This window comes from Petaurus breviceps, unplaced genomic scaffold (genome assembly GCF_028583685.1).
Source record: "Petaurus breviceps papuanus isolate PSGF00001 unplaced genomic scaffold, PetGlider_PUasm1.0 38, whole genome shotgun sequence".
NCBI lineage: Eukaryota > Metazoa > Chordata > Mammalia > Diprotodontia > Petauridae > Petaurus > Petaurus breviceps.
Window position 1 is genome coordinate 96,748,903 of NW_027186304.1, and position 26,103 is coordinate 96,775,005.

The following is a 26,103-nucleotide window of genomic DNA, read 5'->3' on the forward strand; positions in this document are numbered from 1 at the left end:
ATCTAATTCCCCAATACTCTTTAATCTAGTGACACTATCCTTCTGCCTGTCCCATGAACAAAGCCCTCCATATTTCAGCTTCATGTATTTTCTCTGGCTGTCCCCTGTGCCTGGAACACTCTCCCTTCTCCACTCTGACTACTGAATTTACTGGTTTCTTTTAAGTCCCAGCTAAATCCCACTTTCTACAGGAAGCCTTCACCAACCTCTTTTAATTTCAGTGCCTTCCCTCTTTTAATTATGTCCAATTTATCCTACATATAGGTTCCTTTGTATATATTTGTTTGCATGTTGTCTCTCCCTTAGATTGTAAACTCACTGAGAGCAGGGACTGTTTTTGCCTCTTTTTATATCTCCAGCACTTAGTGCTTTGATATAGTGCCTGGCACATGGTAGGCACTTAACTAATGTTTACTGATTGATTGATTGATTGACAGCTGCTGAGCAATTCATATAAATTCTTTTTTTTTTTTTTTGGCTTTTTGGAGGGGGGAAGGCAGGGCAATTGGGGTTAAGTGACTGGAGTGACTGGGGTTAAGTCCCTGGAGTCAGGAGGACCTGATTTCAAATCCGGCCTCAGACACATAACACAAAAACTAGCTGTGTGACCTTGGGCAAGTCACTTAACCCCAATTGCCCTCCAAAAAAGAAAACAAAACAAAACAAAAAAGAATTAAAAAAGGTTTAAGAGAACAATCATGTAGGTGATTTTTTTTTTTTTACCAACTCTAGTCAGTAATGGGGGAAGGGAAAGGAGAATTAAATTTTCATTGATTTTTTGCTGATGTCATGGTTCTCTTTGAGAAGAAGGACAAACCACACACAATCCACACAATGCTAATCTTAAACAACTTTAGTTATTAGCTTCAGTCTAATAGCTTCAGTCTTTGACTGAGTCCAAGTTTTATAGAATAAGTTCTTTTAATAAGGGGATTTATTCTGTGAAATTTATATTCAGTCAAAGGGCTGTAACCAAAGACCTAGAGGGCCACATGTGGGATTGAGGCCTAGAGTCCCCATGCCTGAACCAGACTCTAGCCTCTGAAGCTGAATAAAATAAAACAAAACAAAATAATACAAAAAAAGAACCTGGAGGAGGTTCTCTCTCTCATGACCTCTGCTATACTACACATATCCTGTCCTGCTATCTTATTTTCATTCTGATCTGAAAGTTAATCTTGTGTTTATCCATCTCTGCTCAGAATCTTTCTCACTGAACTCTCATCATCTTCTTCCAGGTGTGTGTATGTGTGTGTGTGTGCATGCGTGCACACGTGTGCTTTTGAGCACATGGAGGAATGCCCTCCTACATCTTTAACACATTGATTATCAGAACTAAAATTCCTAAAAGTCTATGCTACCTGCAGGAAAAGTCAATATAAACTAAATATCTAGTTGCATTCCTCCTGAAGGTCTTGAATTTTTCAGTCCCATGTAAAATAATCTATGGTTTACTTGATATTTGAAATTATATAGTACAGTGGCATACCCAGGATGGCTGCTAATACAGTTTCTTAGATCTGCTTTACTAGAAAAGATAGTTGTTTAAGGGGTCAATAATATTTTAAAATTACATCCATTAGTTCAAGGGAAAAATCAGGACCCTAAATTTCAGAGAAAATCCAAAGAAAATAGAAAAAATACAAGTAGAGAAATAAAGACCAACAGAGAGCACTTCTGTCTGAGAAATTAGCACATGTCAACAGATAGCTCCAACTGTCTGACTAAGGCAATCCATACATGGTTGCCAGAGAGAGAAGCATCAACATCTGGGTTTTCAAAGTAGGGGCTGATCCTTAATGGCTACCCAGAGATTCATCCAGTCAAATCACAGGATCATTCTTCCAATGAGTGAGACCCAAAGCAAAATGCTAACCTCAGAGTATATATACCATTAATTAGAACCAGAGGGCATAACAACCCTCCAGTGCCTAATTAGAAATTAACAAAAAATGTGAAAGCCTTCCTACAAGCAAACCTCCCCTAAGCAAGCTTCCCTTAATGTCCTGTTAATGGGGTGTGTGTGTGTGTGTGTGTGTGTGTGTATGTGTATGTGTGTGTGCGTGTGTGTGTGTGAAGATCTTATATCCTATTAACATTACACACAGAGTAAAAAGTAAAAGCGGTACCTAAGAGAACAAAGATGATTAGGTAACATCTTCATAATCAAACACCTTGGGATGCTACTTATAGCAAACACCAATAATACATTCAATAGGCATAGTACAATGAAACACCTTAATTGATGACTGTAGATATAAATGACATGCAGGATGCAGTAATCCAAATATCAAAGCAGCTCATATATAACCAGAGAATAAAAGCAAGCATATATGACAGAAAGAAAAAAGTAAAGCTGTAATTAACATGAGTAGGCCTAAAAACTCACAAAGTGTGCAGAAGAAAAACTGTACACAAAAATGTAGTATCAGTGAAATGGAAGATGAGCTGGCTAGAAAACAATCTCCAAAGGAATCAGCTCAGTGATACAGGCACATCAAGATAGTTACCAACAGGACACTATGCAAATTACAGTGAACAACAGGTATCTTTTTTTGTTTTTTGCTTTTAGGAGGGCAATTGGAGTTAAGTGAGTTGCCCAAGGTCACACAGCTAGTTTTTGTGTTAAGTGTCTGAGGCTGGATTTGAACTCAGGGACTTGACTCCAGGGCCGGTGCTCTATTCACTGTGCCACTTAGCCACCCCTAAACAACAGGTATCTTGAGTGGCATTTGGGGAGGGATAAAGGAAGAGTGAAAATATTGATGAATTCTATGAAGTCAGAGGACAATGGTAGGTGGCTTAATATATGTAAGAGCATGTAAAGAGGAAGAGAGGGGCACTTGGGATATATGTACACACCAATCATGTCTTATCACTTTCAGTTGGAGCTATATAGGAAGTCCTTGGATAAATCCAGGTTTATTCTGTTACCCATATCTTTGAGAGGCCATGACAAAGTATGAGGGTGAGGGATAGGGGGCTGAAGACAGCAAAGGTAAAACATTATATACACATACTTGTATTATATATGTTTGTTTATATGATACATTATGTCAGTTCACCTGATCAAAGGCAATATCATAAATTGCTAGTTTAAATATAGAAGTTTGATAAATACAGCAATACAGCATGGTAATTTAAGAGCTTTTTGTTTTTGTTTTTAATGGAAAAAGATTCAGTAGCAGCAGTAGCATAAGTAACTGTTCTATCACTTAAACAATAATTATATAAACTCTTTCCCAGGGTGATATGGCATCTGAAATATAGGAAGATCATTTATGAAATACACAGTGAAGCAGATGGCCATGAGGAGAGCCAATTGGATTGCATAGTAAACAATGCAAATTAAGAAATCCATAGTTAATTAGAGAGGATTAAGGGCACTTAAAGGGGACATGAAGACCTAGGGACCTTTCCAAACAAAAGATTAGCACATTGGTCCTGTGCCATATTCTGCCCTCCAATGTGCAGCTAATGAAAGGACAGTGGATGTGTAGAGTAGACAGAAAGACACCATTGAATGTTATCTTCTATAGTCCAAATCCCTTGATTACACAGGCAGGGACAGATTGTCATGAATTCTTGTGCAATCCAGCCATGAGAGTAGGGGCATGCCTCCCCTTTGTATTGTGGTGTGTATAAAGCTCCCATTAACTTTTAAAAGAATTTTTTTTTAGCTGGCCCCCTGGAATTTGAACTAGGGAGTCTTTTCTTCTTTACACCTTCTCTCTTGATAATATAATCTATTTACATAAGCTTAACAGCTATCTTTACTCAGCTGACCCCTATCTTTATAGCCAGCCTGAAACTCTCTCCTGAACTCCAGTCCTGTATCATCAACTGAATGCTACACATCTCCATCTGGATGCACTGTTAGCACTTCAGATTCAACATGTCCCAAATGGAACTAATTTTCTTCCCTTCTTCCAAACAGCCTCTCATCTACTCAGATTTGTAACCTCAGAGTTATCTCTTCTCTCCCTCACTTCCCGTATTCAATCATTTTGCCAAGTCCTATGGCTTGTACTTCTATAATATGTCACACATCTATTTCATTCTTCATACTCACCTGGCCACTAGCCTAATCCAGGCTTTACAATCATAATGAGCTCCCTCTAATGGGTCTCCTTCCTTCCAGTCTGATCTCTCTCCAATCAGTTGTTCACACAGGTGCTAAAATAATTTTCCTAAAGAATAACTTTGACCATGTTGCTCCCCTGTTAAAAAATGTGTGGTTCCTTATTGCCTCTAGAAAAAAAGTACAAACTACTCAGTCTGACATTGATACTTTCATAATTGAACTCCAATTTTATTTTTTCTAGCTTGATTTCAAACTTATCCCCATGCACAATTCTATGTTCTACAAAATGAGGATTAGTTGAAGGAATTGGGAATTTTTGTCTTAGAGAGAAAACTGAAGGAGGAGCAGAGAAAAATAACTTTTCTTTTTAATGGAAGAGTGATTAGACTGGTGCTTGACTTCAAAAGGAACGTCTAGGACCAATATGTGGAAGTTGTAATAGGTAAAATTAAGATTGATTCAAGGACAAGTTTCCTAACAATTACAACTATCCCATAATGGAATGAGTTGGCTTAGGACATAGTGGATTTCTCTGCACTAGAATTCTTTAAACAAAGAATGGCTCTTGTTGGTTTCTTTGGTGGGTGGTTTCAATGGAATTCTTGTTCTGGCATTGATTGGACTAGATGACCCCTAAGTTTTCCTTCTACCCTGAAATTCTTTCATAGATTCATAGCAAGAATGTTAGTATGTACAGAGTTCAGTTCTTCCATTATTTTGTCATTGCATTTAGCCATTATATAAATGTGACACAGAAAATGTTCCCATTGAAGTTAATGGTTAATAGTCTGTATAATTCTTAGCATTATCTTTTCCCTTTCTATCATTCTGCCACTGTGACTATGGGAGAAGTGGGCTGTATAGAGCTCAAGGACCATTTCTTAGTCTCTTTGTTTTATGAATTGCCTTGATCAAATAACCCACTATTGACTAACTGACTTTCTAGTGATATTTTTTTTCCTTCGTGACCAGGTCTGGTCTTCAGGTAGCATGAAGAATTCATCACTGGAAGTGTATTCAAAGCATTTTTAGCTTGGTAGAACCTACCAGGGTCTGAAAACCACTGGCATAACCTTTAAGAACCCAGGATCACATCCTCATTACAAAGACTGTAATGTATTTTTGCAATGGAAAAATCTATTCTTCATTTATATTTCCCATGATGCCCGGTATAGTATTTGCTATATAGCATTGTGCAGTGGATAGAGGGATCAGGGTCAGGAAACTTGGTTAGAACCTTGCTTCTGACACAGACTGGCTATGCAACTGTGGGCAAATCATTTAACCTTTCGGTTGCTCAGATAGTAATACTAAAAGTGGTAGAGCCATTATAGGTCTTTGTGGATAAAAAAAAAAGTTTTAATGGCAGGGAGTTCCCTGTACCACTGAAATTAAAGATTCAGAATAACAAATTGTTGTTTGTCCTTCACTCTTGAAAAGGACCATGACATCAGGAAGGTGATGCCATGTCTTGCAAGTGAATTGGATTTAAGTGAAATAGGACTGTGCAAAGTCACCAGTCTCACTCTCTCCTCCAGACCATCCGAGTCCAGTGACAAAATATAGACCAGGATGACTGGAAATGACCCTGGATGCAATGGGAAACCTTGGACTTTTTAAGTTAAGGTCTCTTCCAGGACTCAGTTTGACCCAGGCAACACCCATTCAGTGATTAAGGCTAGGTTAAGAAATGAGGCAAGGAATGAACTCTTACTTAGTCAAAAAAAATCAGTCTGGGAGGAGAAGACCCTCAGGGTTTCTTCCATTTTACAGATGAAGACATTGAGTTAGATAGAGATTAAATGCCTTGCCTGGGGTCACACAGGTAGAAAATGTCTGAGACCAGGTCTGGACTCAGGTAAAAACAAAACACAACAAAAACAAAGCCAGTTTCATCAACAATTCCTCTTAAAAATGGAAGTCACTCCTATCTGGTGACTCTCCTCTGGGCACATACCTTTAAAAGTGTGGTACCCAGGAAGGATATGGTGAAGAGAAGAACGAATAAAAATGAGCTGAAGCTATGGTGTGCAATTTCAACGTTGCTTATTTGATCATGCTGTTGCCCCTTGAACAATGGAAAATAGGCATAAGAATATTGACTTAGATTCTTTCCATTTCTTAAGAAAGTCTAACAGATATGTATCAATCACCAGAGCTAGAAGTACAAAAGCATCTATAAAGGACAATACCAGTGAACATTTGAATTTTTTTTTTTTGTGAAAAGCAACATCATTTTGGAGTACAAACTCATTTCCAAAATTTTCTCATGGATAATAGAGGATAAAATAGTAAGAAATAATTGAGAGAAAAACAAGATTAAATAAAACTTGGTGAGAGATCCAATTAAGCAAAGTCCCAAGTCATTCTTAAGATTTCAAGTAAATCACTGAAAAAAGTCAACAAACCAATGAAAAACAGATTTGTAAAGGTTTTTTTTTTAATCGAGATAGAGACTGAAACTATTGACCATGATGAAATCATGGTTTCTTGAAGTAATATTTTGATACATCTATATTGGGGATTCTTAACCTTTTAAAAATCAATCAATATCATTATACATTTATTAAGTGCCTGCTCAGTACTGGTTACTGCGCTAAGCTCTGGACACAAACAAAAGAGGCAAACAAATATAAATATTTATTTCTTTCTATTTGCATACACACACACACACACACACACACACACACACACACACACACACACATATATATATATATATATATATATTTACTTGTTTGATGTCTAATCTCCCTGATTATATTCTAAACTCCTTGAGGGAAGGAACTATCTTTTTACCTCTTTTTGTATCTCTCTCTCTCTTTCTCTATTCAGGATACATAGGAAGTAATTAACAGAAGGAAGGCAGTTGTGCTGAGGGGATGAGAAAAGTTTTGTATAAAAGATTACATTTTAATTGGGACTTAAAGAAAGCCAGGTAAGTCAATAGGAAGAGTTGAGGAGGAAGACCATTCCAAGCATGAGGGAAGCCTCAGAAAATACTCTTTACGGAGAAATGGAGTGTCTTGTTCATGTAACAGCCAGGAGACAAGTGTCACTGAATCAAAGGGAATTTGCTAGGATTGTAAGGTGTAAAAAGACTGGAAAGTTAGGAAGGGGATAAATTATGAAGGGCTGTGAATACTTTTGTATTAGATGCTGGAGGCAATAAGTAACACCTGGAGGCAGTGAAGAGAGAAGAGGCAAAGAAATGAGGCAAGGAATGGCCTTTTTTACCTAGTTAAAAAAAATCAGTCTGGGAGGGAAAGACTCAGGGTTTTTGCCACTTTACAGATGGAAACATTGAGGTAGATAAAGATCAAATGACTTGAGAAGGGAAGTAACTTGGTGAGACCTCATTTTGGTGGATAGATTGGATTAGGGAGAGACCCACCAGCAGGCTCTTCAAATAGTGAGGTGATAAGGGCCTGAATCAGAATGGTGGCAGTGTCAGAGAGTAGAAAGGGGCTTATAAGACATATTGCAAAGAATTAATTGACAAGTCTTGGCAACAGCTTGGATATGGGAGGGGAGAGATAGTGGGGAAGGAATCCAGGATGACTTCCAGGTCATGATTCTGGTGAATTGAGAAGATGGTGTTGCCCTCTACAGTAATTGGGAAGGTAGGAGGTGGGGATGTTTTAAGGGGAAAGATAATTAGTTCTGTTTTGGACATGTTTAGTTTAAGATGTCTGCTTTTGTGTGTATTTTGACAGTCTGATGAAGTTTATGGACTCCTCAGAATAATGTTTTTACGGGTTTAGAGCACAGAGAGGTTACTTGGGGTCACAGAAACATTATCTGGCAGAGGAGGGACTTGTACCCAGACTTGGGGCTCATAGGCCAGTTTTCTTTTCTTCTTTAAAATTTTTTTAATTTGTGAAATAAAACAAGCATTTCAATAACAGCAGAAAAAATATGATTGCACATGAAGCTGCCAATCTGTTGTGCACAACTTGGTATTCCTTTAAAATATAATAAAGTTATCATGCAACTTGTTTTTTGTCATCCCTCCACCTATCCCGCCCTAGATGTCTACATATATATATATATATATATACATATATATGTGTATATATATATACATATATATGTAAAATCATTCTCTACATACTTTTATTTATCAGCTCTTTCTCTGGAAAGAGAAATAGCATCTTCCTTCATATGTCCTTTGTAGTTAATTTGGTATTTATATTAGTCACATTATTTGAGAATCTCTCAATAATTTTTGTACAATAAGCTTGTTACTATCAATGACATCTGAGTCCCCAAATTTGAACACTGGCATTGTAGACCCTGAGAAGACAAATGAGGAAGTAGAAATGCCATTAAAGAAGACCAAGTCAGGAAGAAGGGTTGGATAAGACCTGATAAACAAAGAGGATGCTCATGTTGGGTTGGATGTGACACAATTTTGAGGGCTTTGAGAGATGAATTCTCAGTTACTTAAAAGAAAGGGAATAAACCAAAGGCTTGGGGAAAATCTTTTATCTTTTAAGTCCTTATTACTAAAAAAGAAGTGACCAAGAGAATATTAGTAACTAAATGATTTTCTGCAGTAGCCTGCATCTTTAGTCACAAAACTTATTGAAATGTGCAGGGGATACAAGAGCCCTCTGTGTTGATTTTTTATTAGTTATTAAAAAATTGATCTGGTAGTACAAAATGCCATTGGAAAAGATTCCTTCCAACAAGGCAAATGGGAAAAATTCCAAGATTCTTGGAAAGATGTAACAATAGAGATAACTTTGTTTGATGATCCTCTGATTATTAATATTAAGGGAAGCATAAAGCATAAAAATGTGTGTTTGTCAGAAGTGTTTGCCATCATCATGGTGGATGATTAGCACTAAGTCCAAAATGAAGGAGGGATTCTTCAGAAATTGGAAAGTTCTCCCAGTGTCCCTATTTGCAGATACCTGAAGACCTGGAAATTACAGAGGCAACTAAGTGCAATCAATAATCACTCAAAAGCATTTGATTGAACTGTCTGTACAGAGAAAAATAGTGGATAAGTCTCTCTAGACTAAGGAGAGGGAGAAGGAATAGGAGAACACATCTCAGCCAGCCCATTGACTATAGCAGCCAAAGAGGGAGGGGGAATTTTCCCTCCTATTTACCTGATATTGGCTTAGTCTTTCTTCTGTGTTCCACCCATATCTTGGTGAACCCCAAACTCTTTGAGATGGCTTCCAAGTATCATCCCCTCTCTTTCTATGCAGGCTTATAAAATGACTTCTTTCCTCAGGGCAAAAAAGATTTCTCCCTGTAATACTGTGAGTGGGGCTATACTTTCTCAATGTTGGGTTTTATCCTTGATTCAGAGGGATGAGATGTGGTCTCTGCTAGAGCAAGTTCCACTTTGTCTTCACTGCTCAAATCTTCTAACTTCTTTCAACTAGAGTCACAAATAACCATCTGTTAGTAATTTGTGGCCAGTATTTACCACCCATTACTGATCAGAAAGTTATTTGAAGACCAAGAGATAAAAGGCTTCATATACCATTATCAAACCCCCAGGCAATCAGTTCTAATTTGTCGTACATTATTGATGAGCAAAAATGGTAAGAAAAATTTGTAGGTGATTTAAAAAAATGCTGTTGTTTGAATCAAAGAAAAATCCACTTGAACTTCTCCAGACAGGCAATAAATTTTAGGCATGCAGACTAAGATAACACCTGTCTATTTATCAACTCAAAACGCAATCCATATGGAAGATGGAAAGGTCCTTGAGGACTAAAAGTCATCTACTTATAGTGATTTCTTATAATCTTTTTCTAAACCCTGTCTCCTAACATTACTGAGTGCTTCTCTTCCAGGAGAAATAGGATCTTCAAACACAAAAGTCACTAAGCAAACCATTTGCATCTGGCATCTTCTGCTGATTTAAACAAAACAAAACAAAGCCAAACTATACTCCCATCAGAAAGCAGGGTATAAATCTCCATTATTAGTGTAGACGGCTACACTATATTTAAATGTATAGAGCTCCTTAGAGATAAAGGTCTTATGATAATTTTGGTCCCTGCCAGCAGTGTTTAGTGAGATGGTTCAGTGATATAGATAATTCTGGGTTCATTCTCTCCCTACCTGTCTCTGCTCCACATTTCCCCATTACCCTTAAAGCAGGATGCATAAGGAGCAATGAAATGTCTGACTTCACTGCCTAGAAGGGTACATAACGCATCATCTTTCAGCTGTATTAAAACCCCAAACCCAATAATTTCTGACAATTTCATACAGAAGAATGCATAAATCTAACTAAACTTTCATGTAGCTTGTATCTAGTCATGCAAAGCAAGACATACCAGATGAGAATAATTTATCAGAATATATAATTCAGTACCAGTGTATCTGTGAAGTAGCAAGTAAGCTTTGTTGATTGTGATGGGGACTGATACAGCAAATGCAATTATTTCAAGTGGCTTTTATCTTTGTGGTATGCCTTTCTGCTGGGGGATGGGAACTTAGACTGCTAGAAGAAGCAATGGATTTGTCTGGATTCAATTCAATTCAAAGAAAAAATATTGTTGAAGTCTGCATATGCAGCCACTCTGTATTGATTCATAAAGGAGCAGAATAAAGCAATGAGCATGATTCTTCCTTTTCTAGAAATATAAGCTGTTTTAGAATGGAATATAGTGCTGTATCTCACCTTCTTCCATTAATGACTTAATTCATTTCGATAGTTATATTAACCCTAAGCACAGAAAGAAGCTGAAGATAAACTGATATCTTCATAAATAACAAATTTGTCATGATAGAGAGCTGATCAGGTGGCCAGTGTGGTAACTACATTTTTATATCTGGGGCAAACACCATAAACTGTCCTTAGGGAAAACAATATAATATTTATATGACTCTTTAAGGTTTGCAAAGCAATCTACATATGTCGTCTCATTTGACCCTCACAACCATGCTGGGAGGTAGGTGGTATTATTCTCCCCATTTTACAGTGCTTACACTATAAAATTTACACTGCTTAAGTGCCTTACCCAGAATCATATAGCTAGTGTGTGAGGAAGAATTTAGGGCATTATAATCTTTAGAATTTTCATAGTTTAGTTTTAGTATTATATTTGCACGAGGGTAGAAAACAATGCAAATCTGCATAAAATTAGATTGTTATAAATATAGGCTGTTTTTCCCCAATTCTGGCTTGAATAAAAATTGAGTTTGATCTATGATCCCTTGGTATCACAGGCACATTTTAAAATTTGGCAGGTCTTTCCAACAGGGAAAACAATTTTGGCAAATATTTCATCTTCTTTACTGTATCCTCCCATCCCATAGACCCCCTTACTCCCCCCTGCCCCCAAACAGACAAAAACCAACACACATAGTGGAGGACCTTATGTTAGATGTCTTTAGTGCTGGTTGGACTCTCATTTACTTCTTGTTTTTCTGCCATCAAGTCTCAAGTCTTCAGTGAGGTACAAATCTCTGAAAGTCACACCTCCTGACCTTCCTACTCCATACCCCTTGAACTCCCCCTTCACTCCAGCTTCCCTGAGGGTGGAGAAGATCACTAGGAGTGAGTGATGGAAGGGAATTTTGGGGGATATCCTTTCCCAAAGAGTTTCCATTTTGTCCTGGGCTTGGACTTTTTATAGCTAGGCAACACTCGGGCTGATACTACAGCTCATATGTCTGAGCCCTTCCTTTACAGGAGAAGAAGCAATTTATTGTATTTGTTTAGCATCCTAAATTTTCCCACTGCACTGGGCTCCTGTAACTTGCTATGATATCTTATACAAAAAGTGTGATAAAAAGGTTTTCTATTCCAGCAGAAGGAATGCTCCTTGAGGGCACAGACTGTTTTGTCATTTTAACTCTACTACCTAGTACAGTGTCTGGAAAAATAGTTATTTAATAAATGCTTTATGAATTAAATAAAATGGTTCTTATTTTTCTCCTAAAAGTAAATGGCTATTGTGTATAATTATATAAAATTTGTACAATATGTTATAATTTGTATATATTTTTGTGTGTATATAATGCCTCCCTTATCCATTACCCCCTTCCTCTACCTCTATCTTTACCATCTCTATCTGTTTCTATCACTCTGTCTCTGTCTCTCATCTTTCTGGAGGATGGACCAATATGGTATATGTAGATGTATGAGCAAACCTCCTTATTACATTCAGAAATGTGACCTCTAGAAAAATCCACAGGGGAGACCACTGATACAAAGGGTTCCAACAGAAGTAGCAGAAAAATGAGGATTGAAATATTATCTTTAAAATTAACTTTTCAAATTCACATGTCAAAATTTAATAATTTCTTTGTAACAAAATTGTTTTTTACTTTTTTCTGACATAGGCTATTTGATTTTCTTGGCTTGAGTTTTATTGAATGATATTCACAGATATGACATGGCTATATTTTGCAAGTTGATAAGGGACTAATGTCTTCTTCTATCTATAGTTCAAAGTGTCTCAACTGATATTTGAAACACAGCAGGTTTTGAACATTTTAGAAGACTTGGCAGTACATGGGAAGCCTAAATTTAGTGACACTCAGGTTATTGACCTCTGAGGAGGATATCTGAACAAACATCAAAGGAAGACACTAGTCATTTTCTTATGGCTCATCCAGGAGTAAGAATATAAAATGATGAAAAGTAGATCCTTTGTGGGAGAGGAAAAGAAATGTTTCTAAAAAAAAAAACCCCAACAACCTCTAAAAAGGGTTCTATAGAAAAATGAGTTTTCTTGCCAAATTATAATTTCTTTGAATTTCATTACTTCAACCCACTAGTTAAAAATAGATTCTTTAAAGTAGCTCTGGAAAGGATTCTTTGCATAAATTATTTGATTTTATGAAACAAGCAACTTTTTTTTTGTATTCTGTCACCATTTGAGAATTTTATCTGATTTCATGATAGACGTAAGCCTACAAAAAGATGAAAATGAACTGTTTAATAAACTGTTCTCAATATGTTTGTCATATATATATTGTTCTCAATAAAATAAAAACGCGTAGCCTCCACCTCTGTAATTCTTACAGTAATTTTTTTGGATAAGGAAACTGATATGAAATATGCAGAAAGGCATTGTGGGTAGAAAGCAGACCTAGAAATGAGCCTGAAAGACCTAAATTCAAATCCTGTTTCTTAATGTACTGGCTGTTTGACCCTGGCAGATCCTTAGCTTCTCATGGTTCTGGCAAACTTTCTAAGAACAGATGTTACAGAAAAGAAGGTGCCAACATGCATTGAGTGAGTTTTCTTGTGTAAGAACTCCCTGTAACAGTGAAATCCTATATGTAATATTCATCCTTTAGGATTCTCAGTTGCTCACATTGGCTTTTTGCATCATTACTTGACAACACATCAACAAATTTGCAATAAGAACCCCACTCCTCTTAAAAAAGTGCAAAAGAGTGATGATAACATATAATATGTTTAACCTTATACTACTATAGTTTAGTGCTTGTTGAAAGAAAGGGTTAATGCCCACATTGTAAGTTCTATTTGGCCTGAGTCTTCTTACCATTTAAAGCTGTTTTTATTTATAGTAATCATTACTTTTGGAGTGTTCAAGGAGGACCAGCGCCTCTGGTGCGAGGACTTGCTGAGCCTTTTTCAGAGCTGCTCATCCTCCTTTGGTGTCCACCTATCACTCAATTCTCACCTGTGGCTCCAAGAAGCTGTAACATATGCAGTGGCCCCATGCCAGTAAATTGTCTCCACAGATAAGCTAAACCAGATTGAGGGTACCTGACAGGCCTCAGATCTATTGATGAATTAGGGGAATGTTTACCCCAACACTGTAAAGACTTCCTCTGGTGGAAAGGACAGATGAGAACAATTTGTTCCAAAGGCCATGAAGGTGGCTGAAGCAGACATTGTGGAATGCTTAGAGCTTGTTCAGATATTGTAGCAGCAAGCACCCTAGCATACCTAGGATGGCTGCTAGCACAGGTTCTTTGATCTGCTTTTCTAAAGGAAAGCAACTCAAATCAAAGATATATCATTCATCTAATTCATGGGGAAAAGTCAGCACCCTGAACTTCAAAGAATACAAGCAGAAGATACAAGTAGACAAAAAAATACAGACAGAGAAAACAATACAATTCAACAAACCAACAGACAGGGCTTCTGGCTGTTGGACCATTACACAATACAGTGTTAGTTACCAGAGAGAGAAGCACCAACATCTGGGTTTTTAAAGCCAGGGGGGCTCAATGGTTACCCAGTCTCATCTGGCCAAATCATACAACTATTCCCAAAGTGAGCCCCAAAACAAAACCTCACCTCAGGGTATATAAAGCCTACTCCAGGGTCAGAGAACATCACAACCCTTGGGAGCCACTGTCCAATCACAAAGTAACAAGGTATGGGCATTCCTGAAAAACAAGTCTCCTACCACAGTCTCCATATAACCACATTCAGCCTATTAGGGGGCAGAGTAAATTTTCAAATCATGGAAGGTCCTCAAATTCACTTAAGCCTATCAAAGGAAAGGGACGATCTTAAAAATCCCATTGCCATTATAGATTTGGAAGACACTAAGGTCATCCACTGCATCCTGGGTCATCTATGACTGTGGAAGAGAGAGTGAAGATGATGACTTTGTGCAACTCTGCTTCATTTAAGTTCAATTCACCCATGAGTCAAGATATCACCCCATGATGTTATTGTTCCTCTTTGAAATTGAAGTACAAACACCATCAATCATTATTTCTATTTTTATTTTATCTCTCACTCTTCTTTATCCTGAATCACTTCATACAAATTTTCTTATTTTCCTTTGAGTTCTTTATATTTGTCATTTATTATGGTATAACAATAATCCATTAAATTCATAAACAAAAAATTGTTAAATTTTCCCCCAAATTGTTAGGGCCATAACTTAAGTCTAAATTTTACTGCCACAAATAGTTTACTTTTTTTGGGCAAACAGGTTTTTTTTCATGCTATCAGTAAACTGTAGGGTTATAAACTCACTGGAAGAATTTTTGGGTCAGACAGTATTAATAAGGTAACTTGCAAGTTTTTTTTTCTCAAAATGCTTAAATTATTCTTCCTCACTGGTTCAATGATCAGTCATGATTGGTCATTGCTTTGATATGAGTTTTAAAGTCTCTTGAAATTGTCCCTTTTTACAGTTGTAGTTTGTTCTCTTGGTTTTGTTTGCTTCCAATGTTTCTCAGAAATTGTCCATTTTATCATTTTTATGGAACAATAATATTTCATTACATTCATCCAATTAACAACTCCACCAAAGAAGAGGGTAGGGAAGGGAATCAGCGCTTATGTTATGTCTACTATGTGCCATGCACTGTGCTAAGTGCTTTATGAATATTTTCTCACTTAATCCTTTCAATTACTATTGGAGGTAGGTGCTGTTATTATTTTCATTTTACAGTTGAGTAAACTGAGGCAAAGTGAAAGCTTTTAAAAAAAAGTGTCAGGGTCACACAACTAGTGTATGAATCCAGAAGCAGTGAATTAATGTGCCTATTTTCCCATATCTCAGTCAATATTGAGTTTTTTCTTTTTCTATTTTTGCCACTTTAATAGAGAAATTTATGCCTTATGGTTGTTTTAATTTCCATTTCTCTAATTATTATAGATTTTGAGTACTTTTCAGGTGGTTGTCAATATATGCATTTATTACCCCTCAACAAATAGTTGCCAGTCATTATTTATCTCCTTTTTTTTCTGATTTATTTTTTCCTGGAAGATTCTTTGGTAGCACATGTGATTCTATGTTATCATTTATTATAGGAAAAGTGGCTACTTTGATCACATGATATTCAAATGTCTTCTCTTTTTTTAAATTTTTTTTTTTGCCTTTTTGTAATGCAATTGGGGTTAAGTAACTTGCCCAAGGTTACATGGCTAGTTTTTTTATGTGCGTGTTAAGTGTCTGAGGCTGGAATCAAACTCAGGTCCTCCCAACTCCGGGGCCAGTGCTTTACTCACTGAGCCACCTAGCCACCCCAGATGTCTTCTATTCAGCAAGACTCTCACATCTCTTGCTTATCATTGGGTGTTCAGTGATCATTTTCCCTCTCTCCAACTCCATGACATAGCTAAGACTTTCCTTCTACCTCTTAATATCTTTCTTCTTTTAACTTCACACAATCAAGATTTTCTTAAAAATTTTAAAGAATATTTTATTGCACTGATACAGACCTAGAAGTACTATTTCTGTATGAAAGAGTATGCACAGTTTGGTTGCCCTTTGGGCATAGTTTCAAATTGCTCTCCAGAATGGTTGGGATTAGTTCACAACTCTACCAACAGTGCATTAGTGTTCCAATTTTCCCACATTTTCTACCAAAAAGATCATTAAAAGAGAAAAGTACCACATGTGCAAAAAATATTTATAGTAGCCCTTTCAATGGTGGCAAAATATCGGAAACTGAGGGAATGTCCATCTGTTGGGGAATGACTGAAAAATTGGGGAATGTAATGGAATACTATTATGCAGTGAGAAATGATGAACAGGCAGATTTCAGAAAAGTCTGGAAATACTTGTATGAACTGATGCAAAGTGAAATGAGCAGAACCAGCAGAACATTGTACACAATAACAGCAACATTGTGCAATGACTAACTTTGATAGACTTGGCTTTTCTTAGGTACACAATGATCCAAAACAAGTGCAAGGACTCCCAAAGGAAATGTTATCTGTAGCCAGATAAAGATCTGATTTTTTCACTTACTTTTTTCTTTTTTATGTTTTTTTTTGCCTTTTTTGTTTTGTTCCTTTTTTTACAACTGACTAATATAGAAATACATTTTACATGATAGCCCATGTATAACCTACATCAATGTACCTACCATTTTGGGAAGATGGGAAAGGGAGTGAGAAAGAGAAAAATTTGGCATTTAAAATCTCATAAAAATATGAATGCTAAAAATTGTCTTGATCTGTAATTGGGGAAAAAATACTGTTAAAAAGTGTTCTATCACAGTTTGTTGTGGGAAAATTTTGTGGCAAAAAATTTTGTGGCCAGTATATTGGTAGATGAATAGATCTGGGCTTTAGATATAAACCTGAGACTGTGTTCCTTTTAAACAAACTGTCCTCCATACTTATTATGCTCTCTTTCTTCATTTCTGCCTCTAGGAATCCATAGTTTCCTTTAAAACTAAGCCCAAGTGCTAACTTCTGAATGGAGGTTTTTCTCACCCCTTCTCTAACTATTAGTGCACTGTCAGTGTCAACAAACATTTATTAAGTGCCTACTATGTTCCAGGCATTGTGATCAGTACTAGAGATACAGAGAAGCAAAAGATAGTCCTTGCACTCTAAAAGTTTACAGTCTAATGGAGTAGACAACATACTATATTTTATTGCATAATCATTGGCAGATTTTATGCCAAAATTTATTTTTTGCAAAAAAGTGAGGTGTGACCATTATGTGAAGTTTTAAAAATTGTGCTGGTATTACTTGTCCTTTAGTTTCTGCCAGTCTCGCACCAACTTTTCACTCACTGAAAACTATCTTTCTGCCGCTCTGTTTCCATGCTGTTAGCAAAAACAATCACTTCCAGCTTAAAGCCCACAGAATATTTTTATATTTACCTATAATCAGAAAGAAATGCTTCACACATTAATGTATCACTGGCAGTTTAGCTAACATGGAAAGATGTGAGTTTTATATCACGCGACTTACTCATGGCAACTTTGCCTACCCACCTGTTCTTGTGCCTATGGCTCTTCACTGGGTTGAGTGACAATAACATTAGTACCACAGCACTCTAAAACATTAAAGTCAGCTTTCAGAAATATACTGACAATGTGCATGTGCTGAGAATTCTAGGCTCGTAGCTCAATACGTGAGAGATAAATCCTTACGCCACTGGTGAATACATTGTTGCTATGTTTGCCTTTTAAGCAGCATGACAAACAGAATTATACCATGCAACAATTATGCAATGAAAGGTTATAAACCAACTTTTGGACTGAAAAAAGAGGATGTGACAATTATACAGTGGTGATGATTATGTGGTACAAACAATCTATCTACAGGATAAATTGGATATTTTAGTCAACAGAAGGAGCTCCTAAAATTAAGGGGGATCAGTAATGGCTTCTTTTAGAAGATGGAATTTTTCTTGGATTTTAAGGAAGGAAGGGAAGCTAGGAGGCAGAGATAAGGAGGGAGAGAATTCCAGACATGGGAGACAATCAGTGAAAATGTGTGGAGCTGAGAGATAGTGTAGTGTGTGAAGAACAATTAGGAAGCTAGTGTCACTGTATCCTAGAGAAATGTGTGGTGGTGGGGAATAAGGTTTAAGAATGCTGGAAAGGTAGGAAAGGGCTAGATTATGAAGGATTTTGAATGCTAAACTGAAGGTTTTATGTTTGTTCAAACTATGCTTTGGGAAGATAATTTGACAATTGAATGGAGGAACTGAATGGATGACTGAATAATACTATTACTTGCATAAAAAGAAAATGCTTTCCTGTGTAGAAGGCTATTGCAATGGTCCAGACATGAAGGGATGAGGTCTTGCACTAGGCTGGTAGCAGTGACAGAGTGGAGGAGGGAGCATATATGAGAAATATTACAAAGTTAGGAATTATAGGACTTGACAACATATTGGACAAGGGATGTGAGAGAGAACGAGGAGTTGAGGATGACCCCTAGGTTTTGAGCATGGGTGACTTCAAGATGGTGCTACACTTGACAGTAATAGGGAAGTTAGAAAGAAGGAAGGTTAGAGAGGGGGAAATAATGAGTTTAGTTTTGGAATTGATGAATTTTAAATACTTATATAACATCCATTTTGAGATGTCTAGTAGGTAGTTGGAGATGCAAGACCAGAGGTTGGGACAGAGGTTAGGACTGGGACTAGTAGATCTGAGAGCTACCTGTATAGAGATTATAATTGAAACCATGGGAACTGGTGGGATCACCAAGTAAAATAGGACAGAGGGAGAAGATCATCTAGGATAAAGCCTTGGGGACACTCATAGTTAGCCGATATGGTCTTTATGAGGACCTAGTGAAGAAAATAGAGGAACATTCAAACAGGTAGAAGGAGAACCAGGAGCAGCATCATGGAAACCTTAATAAAAGAGTTTCAAGAAGAAGAGGATAATAAACAGTGTCAAAGGCTACAGAAAGGTTAAGAAGGATGAGAACTGAAAAAAAGGATTAGATTTGGCAATTAATTAATCATTGATAATTTTGGAGAGAGTTTTGGTTGAATACAGAATCATCAAGAGTTAAGAGGGTGAGGAGAAAGGAAGTGGGGCACCTGTTGCAGGTGGCATTCTCAAGTTTGACCTCAAAAAGTGGGAGATAAATTGGACCACAGTGTGGATAAATGAGTTTATTGAAGAGGAGGGAGACACATATATTTGTAGGCAGAAGCAATTCTCTAAAATTATAAAATTCAGAGAAGGTGTTGAACTATATTGACAGAGGGAGGTTTGCCTTTTTTTAAAATGGGGAGTCCTCAATTTCACGGAAATACCAAGTTCAGTCTCTATGACTTATTAAGAAGAAAAATAACAAAAAGGTAGCCACAATAATGGTTATTTCATCTAACAAAAGGCCTTGTATTTCTTCCTCTGCCTTATTGTTGATCACCATCACCATCACCATCACCATCACCATCACCATCACCATCACCATCACCATCACCTATTCTTAGTCATTCTATGGTGCCAAACAGAAGTGAGCAGGATAGGACTTTTTTTTGCCATTGCAGTTGTTTGAAGGTGAGAAGTTTTAAGAACATTGTTATAGATATAATAACCATTTTCCCATAATCCTTCTCAATTATCTGCCCTCAAACAGAAAGATATAAAGCAGAATATCAATGTATGGAACATATTTCTTATTTTAGTGAAAGTATGAATTGTCAAGCAGATATTTTTTGAAGAGTGAGAAAACTCAATATATGTAAATAATGTATACATTATATAGTATATTTGTATATACTATAAGGGTGTGGTTACCTGTGTTACAAATGGATTATACTTTATAAACAGATCCATGTTAGAACTCCTTTAAATTTACTATCTGAATAAACCTGAAATACAAATCAGTTTGTAGAAATTTGATTTATGTAAACTTTCCTGTAACACATATATCATGTGTAGCAAATAAAAAAGACCAAACCAATGTATAGCAGAAAGGGAATATTTGTGTTAAATTAATGCTTATGAAAAGACATTTATATGGGCCAGGCAGTCCCTCTGTTCAAAAGATCCCCCTCTGCTAGCAATGATTTCTAGTAATATATAAATTATGTAAAGCAAGGTGTAATGGTAAAGTTTTATAATAATGCAACTTGTAATCTAAACCAGTTTGGGACAAGTCATTGTCTTTTTGCACCAGTAACCTTTCTCTTTTATCAACCTGGGTAAAAACAGGGTTTATCCTGCAGTGCATCTGGATCTTCCTGAATCTGAGAATTAAATCAATCAAAAAGCTAGATGAGGCCACAGAGCATCTATGATCTTCCAATACATCTGTTGCCATGGAAGCTGCTCTCCTGGCTTGTATCTGATCAATTTTTTTCAAGCAAGTAATCTAATAATTTCCCGCAATGAGAAAATGTCATCATGTATTTGTTACCAAGTAGAAAGAACAGAATTATTTCTTTTTTTTCCTTAATGATCTTCTTCTAATTGCTACAATGCTTTTGTGGTTTTATTTTTATTCAATAGAATATCAGAACATTAGTTATGAAAACTTGTCTCCTTTCCCCTATTTTCAAGGGGATTTCTAAAAATCAAAAATATTTGTTCTGGATATTAATAATTAATTTTAAATATTAGTGCCTCCTTCCTTGTCTAACCTCCAAATAATGCTTTAAAACGTTTCTGTTGAATTTTACCAACCATTTCTTTAGAAATAAATTTCATCGCATTTTTGCCTTTGTTCAGAAAACTGGATGATATCACCTATAAAACAAGTCACCACCAACCTTGAAAGCATTTATTCAATACTGTTTGGATGTAGCATTGGCAGCCTAAGCAAAACTGGGGTCATCACTCAAAATCTTTAGACCACAGTACTTCTCTACATGTGACTACTGAGCAGAATTCTTGCTACCAGAGATGAAACTGATGGTGGGTAAATCTGTATTCTGCTCTGAGATATAATGAGCAGGGGTTTTTCCAAGCTAATCCAAAATTCTAGTTAGTGTTTCTGTTTCTGTCAAATGGCATAAAAGCTAGTGCACATTTTCACATTCTTAATTTTAATGCTCCATGAAAAATAGGGGTGTCATGAAATTAATAATACTATTGCTTGCAGAGAAAGAAAAAGCTTTACTGTCTAGTCAGGGCCAACAGTCCTTTAGGTGGCACTGTATAGTAAGGAGAGACAGTGTCAATAGTTTCTGCTTGGGTTTATGGACAACAAAAAGTCAAAATCAGTGTAGTGTTAGAAATGTCTTCTTGTATCTAGTGCAGCCTGTTTCCTTCCCTAGTGACAATCCTTAGTTTAAGTCTCTAAACAAACATGTCCTGTATCATTTGAATCATTATTGCATATTTTCTTTGGTTCAAGAACTCTGCTGATTCTTTAACGTGTAGGCACCTCAAGCCCCCTTTATAGTTATCTGAACTCTGTGAATGTTCAATTAATATTTGTTGACTGACTGCCAGTTTTCATTGGGAGGTAGACATGCCACCTGCTCTACCATTTTACATAAAATGGAGAACCCAGGAGTTATTTAGTGTGGGTTGGCCTGAATATTATGAATGAATATATAGATATGCCATTGGAAAAATATTCAGAAATCAATATTTGTATTCAGATTTTAGGGGGACTCTTGAGAATATCTGGGTTATGTTTTCCATCTGGTTTTGTTGGGATTCAGCAATGCCAAATCATTCCAGCTGCTTTGCCACAAATCTAAATATGAGGGCATATTTATCCCTTTTCAATACTTTTGTATATTTATGTTGTTACTTCTTCTTTTTCAGTTTGCATAGAATTCTTATTTTATATTTTATTTGGAAACTGTGTTGTAAGATTTTAGAATGGAAGAAAGGACAGAAAAAAGAAGGAGAAAGGGAGAAAGGAAGTAAGCAAACAAGGAAGGAAAAAATTAAGGAAAGAAAAGAAAAAAGAGAGAAGGAAGCAAGGCAAGGAGAAAAAAGCAAATCAGGAAGAAAGGAAGGCAAGAAGGGAGGGAAGGAGGGCCAAAAGAAGGAAGAGCCCTGAACATTCTTTCTGCCCTTCCTCTCCATCTTACATAGATACACATTGGTTTTCAGAAATAATGGTTTCTAATCACTAGTGACTTTCATAAAAGGAACACAAAAGGAGTTACAGCAGTCCAAATGCTTGCAGCTCCAAATTTTGATCAGAGACTTTATTACTTTTTATCTAATTATATTCTGTTCATGTTTGATTCAATTAGAAGTCTTTCCAGCAAGGCAGGTTATAGCATCTGGAGCTTTTGATCTCCTTTAAGCCTGTAATATAAGCAGGCAGAAAGACCACTTCAAAAGGAGAACACAAGTCCTCAAACCCATCACCCCCATCTCAAATGATACTTTTAACCCTCAATATTTTCTGCAGCTGTCAAGTCAAATCAGCAGCTGGATTATGAGGCATGGCTGGTATGCATAACGATTGCAGGAAATTTTAAATTTTAAAGATGAGCTCTCATTCTCAAGTAGAGGTTTTCTATGCTATATTTGCTGATAATAGTTTAATTTCTTTGCTACCTTTTTTTAAAGGACAGTAAAAAATAGGGCTTGTTGATTAGGTTTATTAAAAAAAGTTTCATCAGATATGTTTAATTTAGCCTTGCCTGGATGTGTGGGATCTATAACCCTACTACATTTCAAGACGTTTTCTGCTTACAACACCTTTTTTTTTGGTTATCATCTATTGTGTTTAAACATGCTATTTCTATGACCTTAATTTGCAGTTTCATTTCCTCAATCGGAAGTATTGTAATTCCTCAATCTGCAGTCATAATATAATGCCCTTTTTATATTTCAATAGCTAAAATAATAATGAGACTAATATCATATAATGCACTTTTGCAAAAATCTTATTGCATCACTTGTCTTCCCCATGCTTTTCATTCTTCTCAAGCTGTTTCCAGCCATTTATGGTTCTCCCTTTCCTGATATAACCACCTTCCACTTTGTTTTCTTTGGTAAACTTTTTCTTAAGGGTAAAACACAGATCAGCTATTGTTGAATAAACCAGGCATCTCATTTCATTCCATCCACATCCATCAACCTGTCTTTTCTCAGCACTGGCATCCTCTTGTTATTATTTGGTTAACTTGCCACATACAAGTAATTTTTCATTTCTTGATTGGGGGAAAGAAGTTCTTCAGGGTGATTTTTTTTCTTTCCTGGAGCCTTGGAGAATGTCAGCTTTATTCCTAGAGACAAGGAGCTTGTTCTGACATTTTGATACCTATCCTGTCTCTAGTGCCTTGAAGCTATATGTTTCTGGGAAAGTTAGTGATATTTAAATAAATATGGCAAGATTTAAACTTATTGGGAGCTTCAAAACAAAGGAAGTTTGATGAGTCTGATGTGTTCAACTTCTAAGAGGTAATGATAGGAATAATGATAATACAAAAATCAATCAACCAGCATTTATGAAGCATGAATGCCTAATATGTGCTAGGTATGGGGACACAGAGACAAAAAAGAGATGGTTAAACTCCTTAAAGAGCTTTCATCCTCCATATGATAGATCTTTCTTTCTATGGATCTCAAAGTATACAATTCATGTATAAGGAGAAAGAAAGAGGTTTTTCTTTTCCTTCCTCATTTTGTAGATGGGCAAAATGAAATGTATTAAAGTGTCCTGAAAGTTAGTGACAGAGGAGGGAAGAAATGTCTCCTGACTCCCTGTCTACTGCCTCTGGCACTTAGAAGCTATTGTGTTCTGTGAAACTTAGTGATATCTGAAGAAAAAAATGTCAATGATTTAAGCCCATAGAAATTTCTTCTATACCAAAGGAAGCCAGTGTCTAAAGTTAGCTCTTAACATTGTAATGTTTTTTTTTTTTTGACCATGTGAGCCTACAGATTATGTAAGAAAGTGAGCTTCTTAGAGTCACAAATTTCCCTTAACTAATAGTGAAAGGTCTATTAATGATGCAGTACAATTTCCTGAATAAACACTAAGGTCAAAGTGCTATCTATTAGTGCCACAGTGCCCTGCACATAGTACTTAATAGATATTTGTTAATTGGTTGTCAATTGTATACATTGACTATAAATGTTATGCTGAATATTTTCTAGGTAATGCCAGTATGTTGTGTCCGCAGAGTCAGAAACATATCTGCTCTTTTTTTCCTGAAGTTGCTAATAATTTAAAGAAATCTATTGTTCTTACTTTTTCTTTCCTTTTTAAAAAAATATTTATTTTCAGGTTTACATTTTTCTTTCCTTCTAGTCCCTCCCCATCCATTGGGAAGATAAGTGATATAATACTCATGATATATTTGAAGTCATGCAAAAGACATATTTCTGTATTAGCCATGTTGCAAAAGAAAAAAAAAACTGAAAAAAATATGCTTCAAATTGCATTCAGATTTCATTAATTCTCTCTCTGGAGGTGGATATAAGTTTTCATCATTAGACCTTTGGAATTGTCTTGGATCATTTCATTGATTAGAATAGCTGTCTCCCATAGTCAATTAGTACTACAATATTACTGTTACTATGTGCAATGGTCTCCTGGTTATACTTACTTCACTTTGCATCATATAAGTCTTTCCAGCATTTCCTGAAACTGTTATCATTTCTTACAGTACCATAGTATTCTATCATAAGTATATACCACAACTTGTTCAACTGTTCTCCAATTGATGGCTATTCCCTCAATTTCTAATTCTTTGCCACCATCACAATAGCTGCTATAAATATGTTTATACATTTGAGTCTTTTTCCTTTGTCTTTGGTCTTTTTGCAGTAAAGGCCTAGTAACAATATTGGTTAGACTTTGGGGCATAGTTCCAAATTGTTCTTCAAAATGGTTAGACTAATTCACAACTCTACCAACAGTGCATTAAAATATCTATTTTTAGACATTCCCTCCAGCATTTGTCATTTTTCTTTTCTATCTTTTCTATTATCTCTCTAGGTAGTCTGATAGGTATATGGTACCTCAGAGTTGTTTTAATTTGAATTTCTCTAACTACTAGTGATTTAGAGCATTTTTCATTGGACTACAGGTAACTTTGATTTCTTCTTCTGAAAACTGCCTCTTCATATCTTTTGACCATTTGTCCATTGGGGAATGGATCTTATTTTTATAAATGTCTCAGTTCCCTAGATATTTGAGAAATGAGACCTTTATCAGAGAAACTTGTGAAAACCCTGTCCCCCACCCCAGTTTCCTACTTTCCTTCTAATTTTGAGTGAATTGATTTTGTTTATTCAAACCCTTTTTTAAATGAAATGAAACCAAAACCATCAATTTTCTCCCAATTATGGTATTAATTGTTAGTCATAAATTCTTTCCTTATCCATCTTGACAGGTAGATTTTTCCATTTTCCCCTAACTTGCTTATGCGGTCATCCTTTATGTCTAAATCATGTACCCAATTTGACCTTATCTTACTATATTGTGTGAGATGTTTGTATATGACTAGTTTTTGCCAGACTGCTTTCCAGTTTTCCTAGGGGTTTTTGTCAAATAGTGAATTCTTGCCTCTAAAACTCGGATCTTTGGGTATACCAAATACTAGGTTGCTGTGGCTATTTACTTCTGCATATTTTGTACCTAATTGATTCCACTGATTTATCAGTCCATTTCTTCATTTCTTAGCCAGTACCAGGTTATTTTGATGATTACTATCTTATAGTATAGTTTGATATCTGGTACTGATAGTTCACTTTCCTTCACTTTTCCCTGCACTGATTCCCTTGATATTCTTGACCTTTTGTTTTTCCAGATTAATTCTGTTATTATTTTTTCTAATTCAACAAAAATTTTTTTTGGTATTTTGCTATGACACTAAATAAGTAAATTAATTTAGAAATCATTGTCATTTTATATTGATCATCAATTTCTCCAATTGTTTAGATCACACTTTATTTGTCTGAA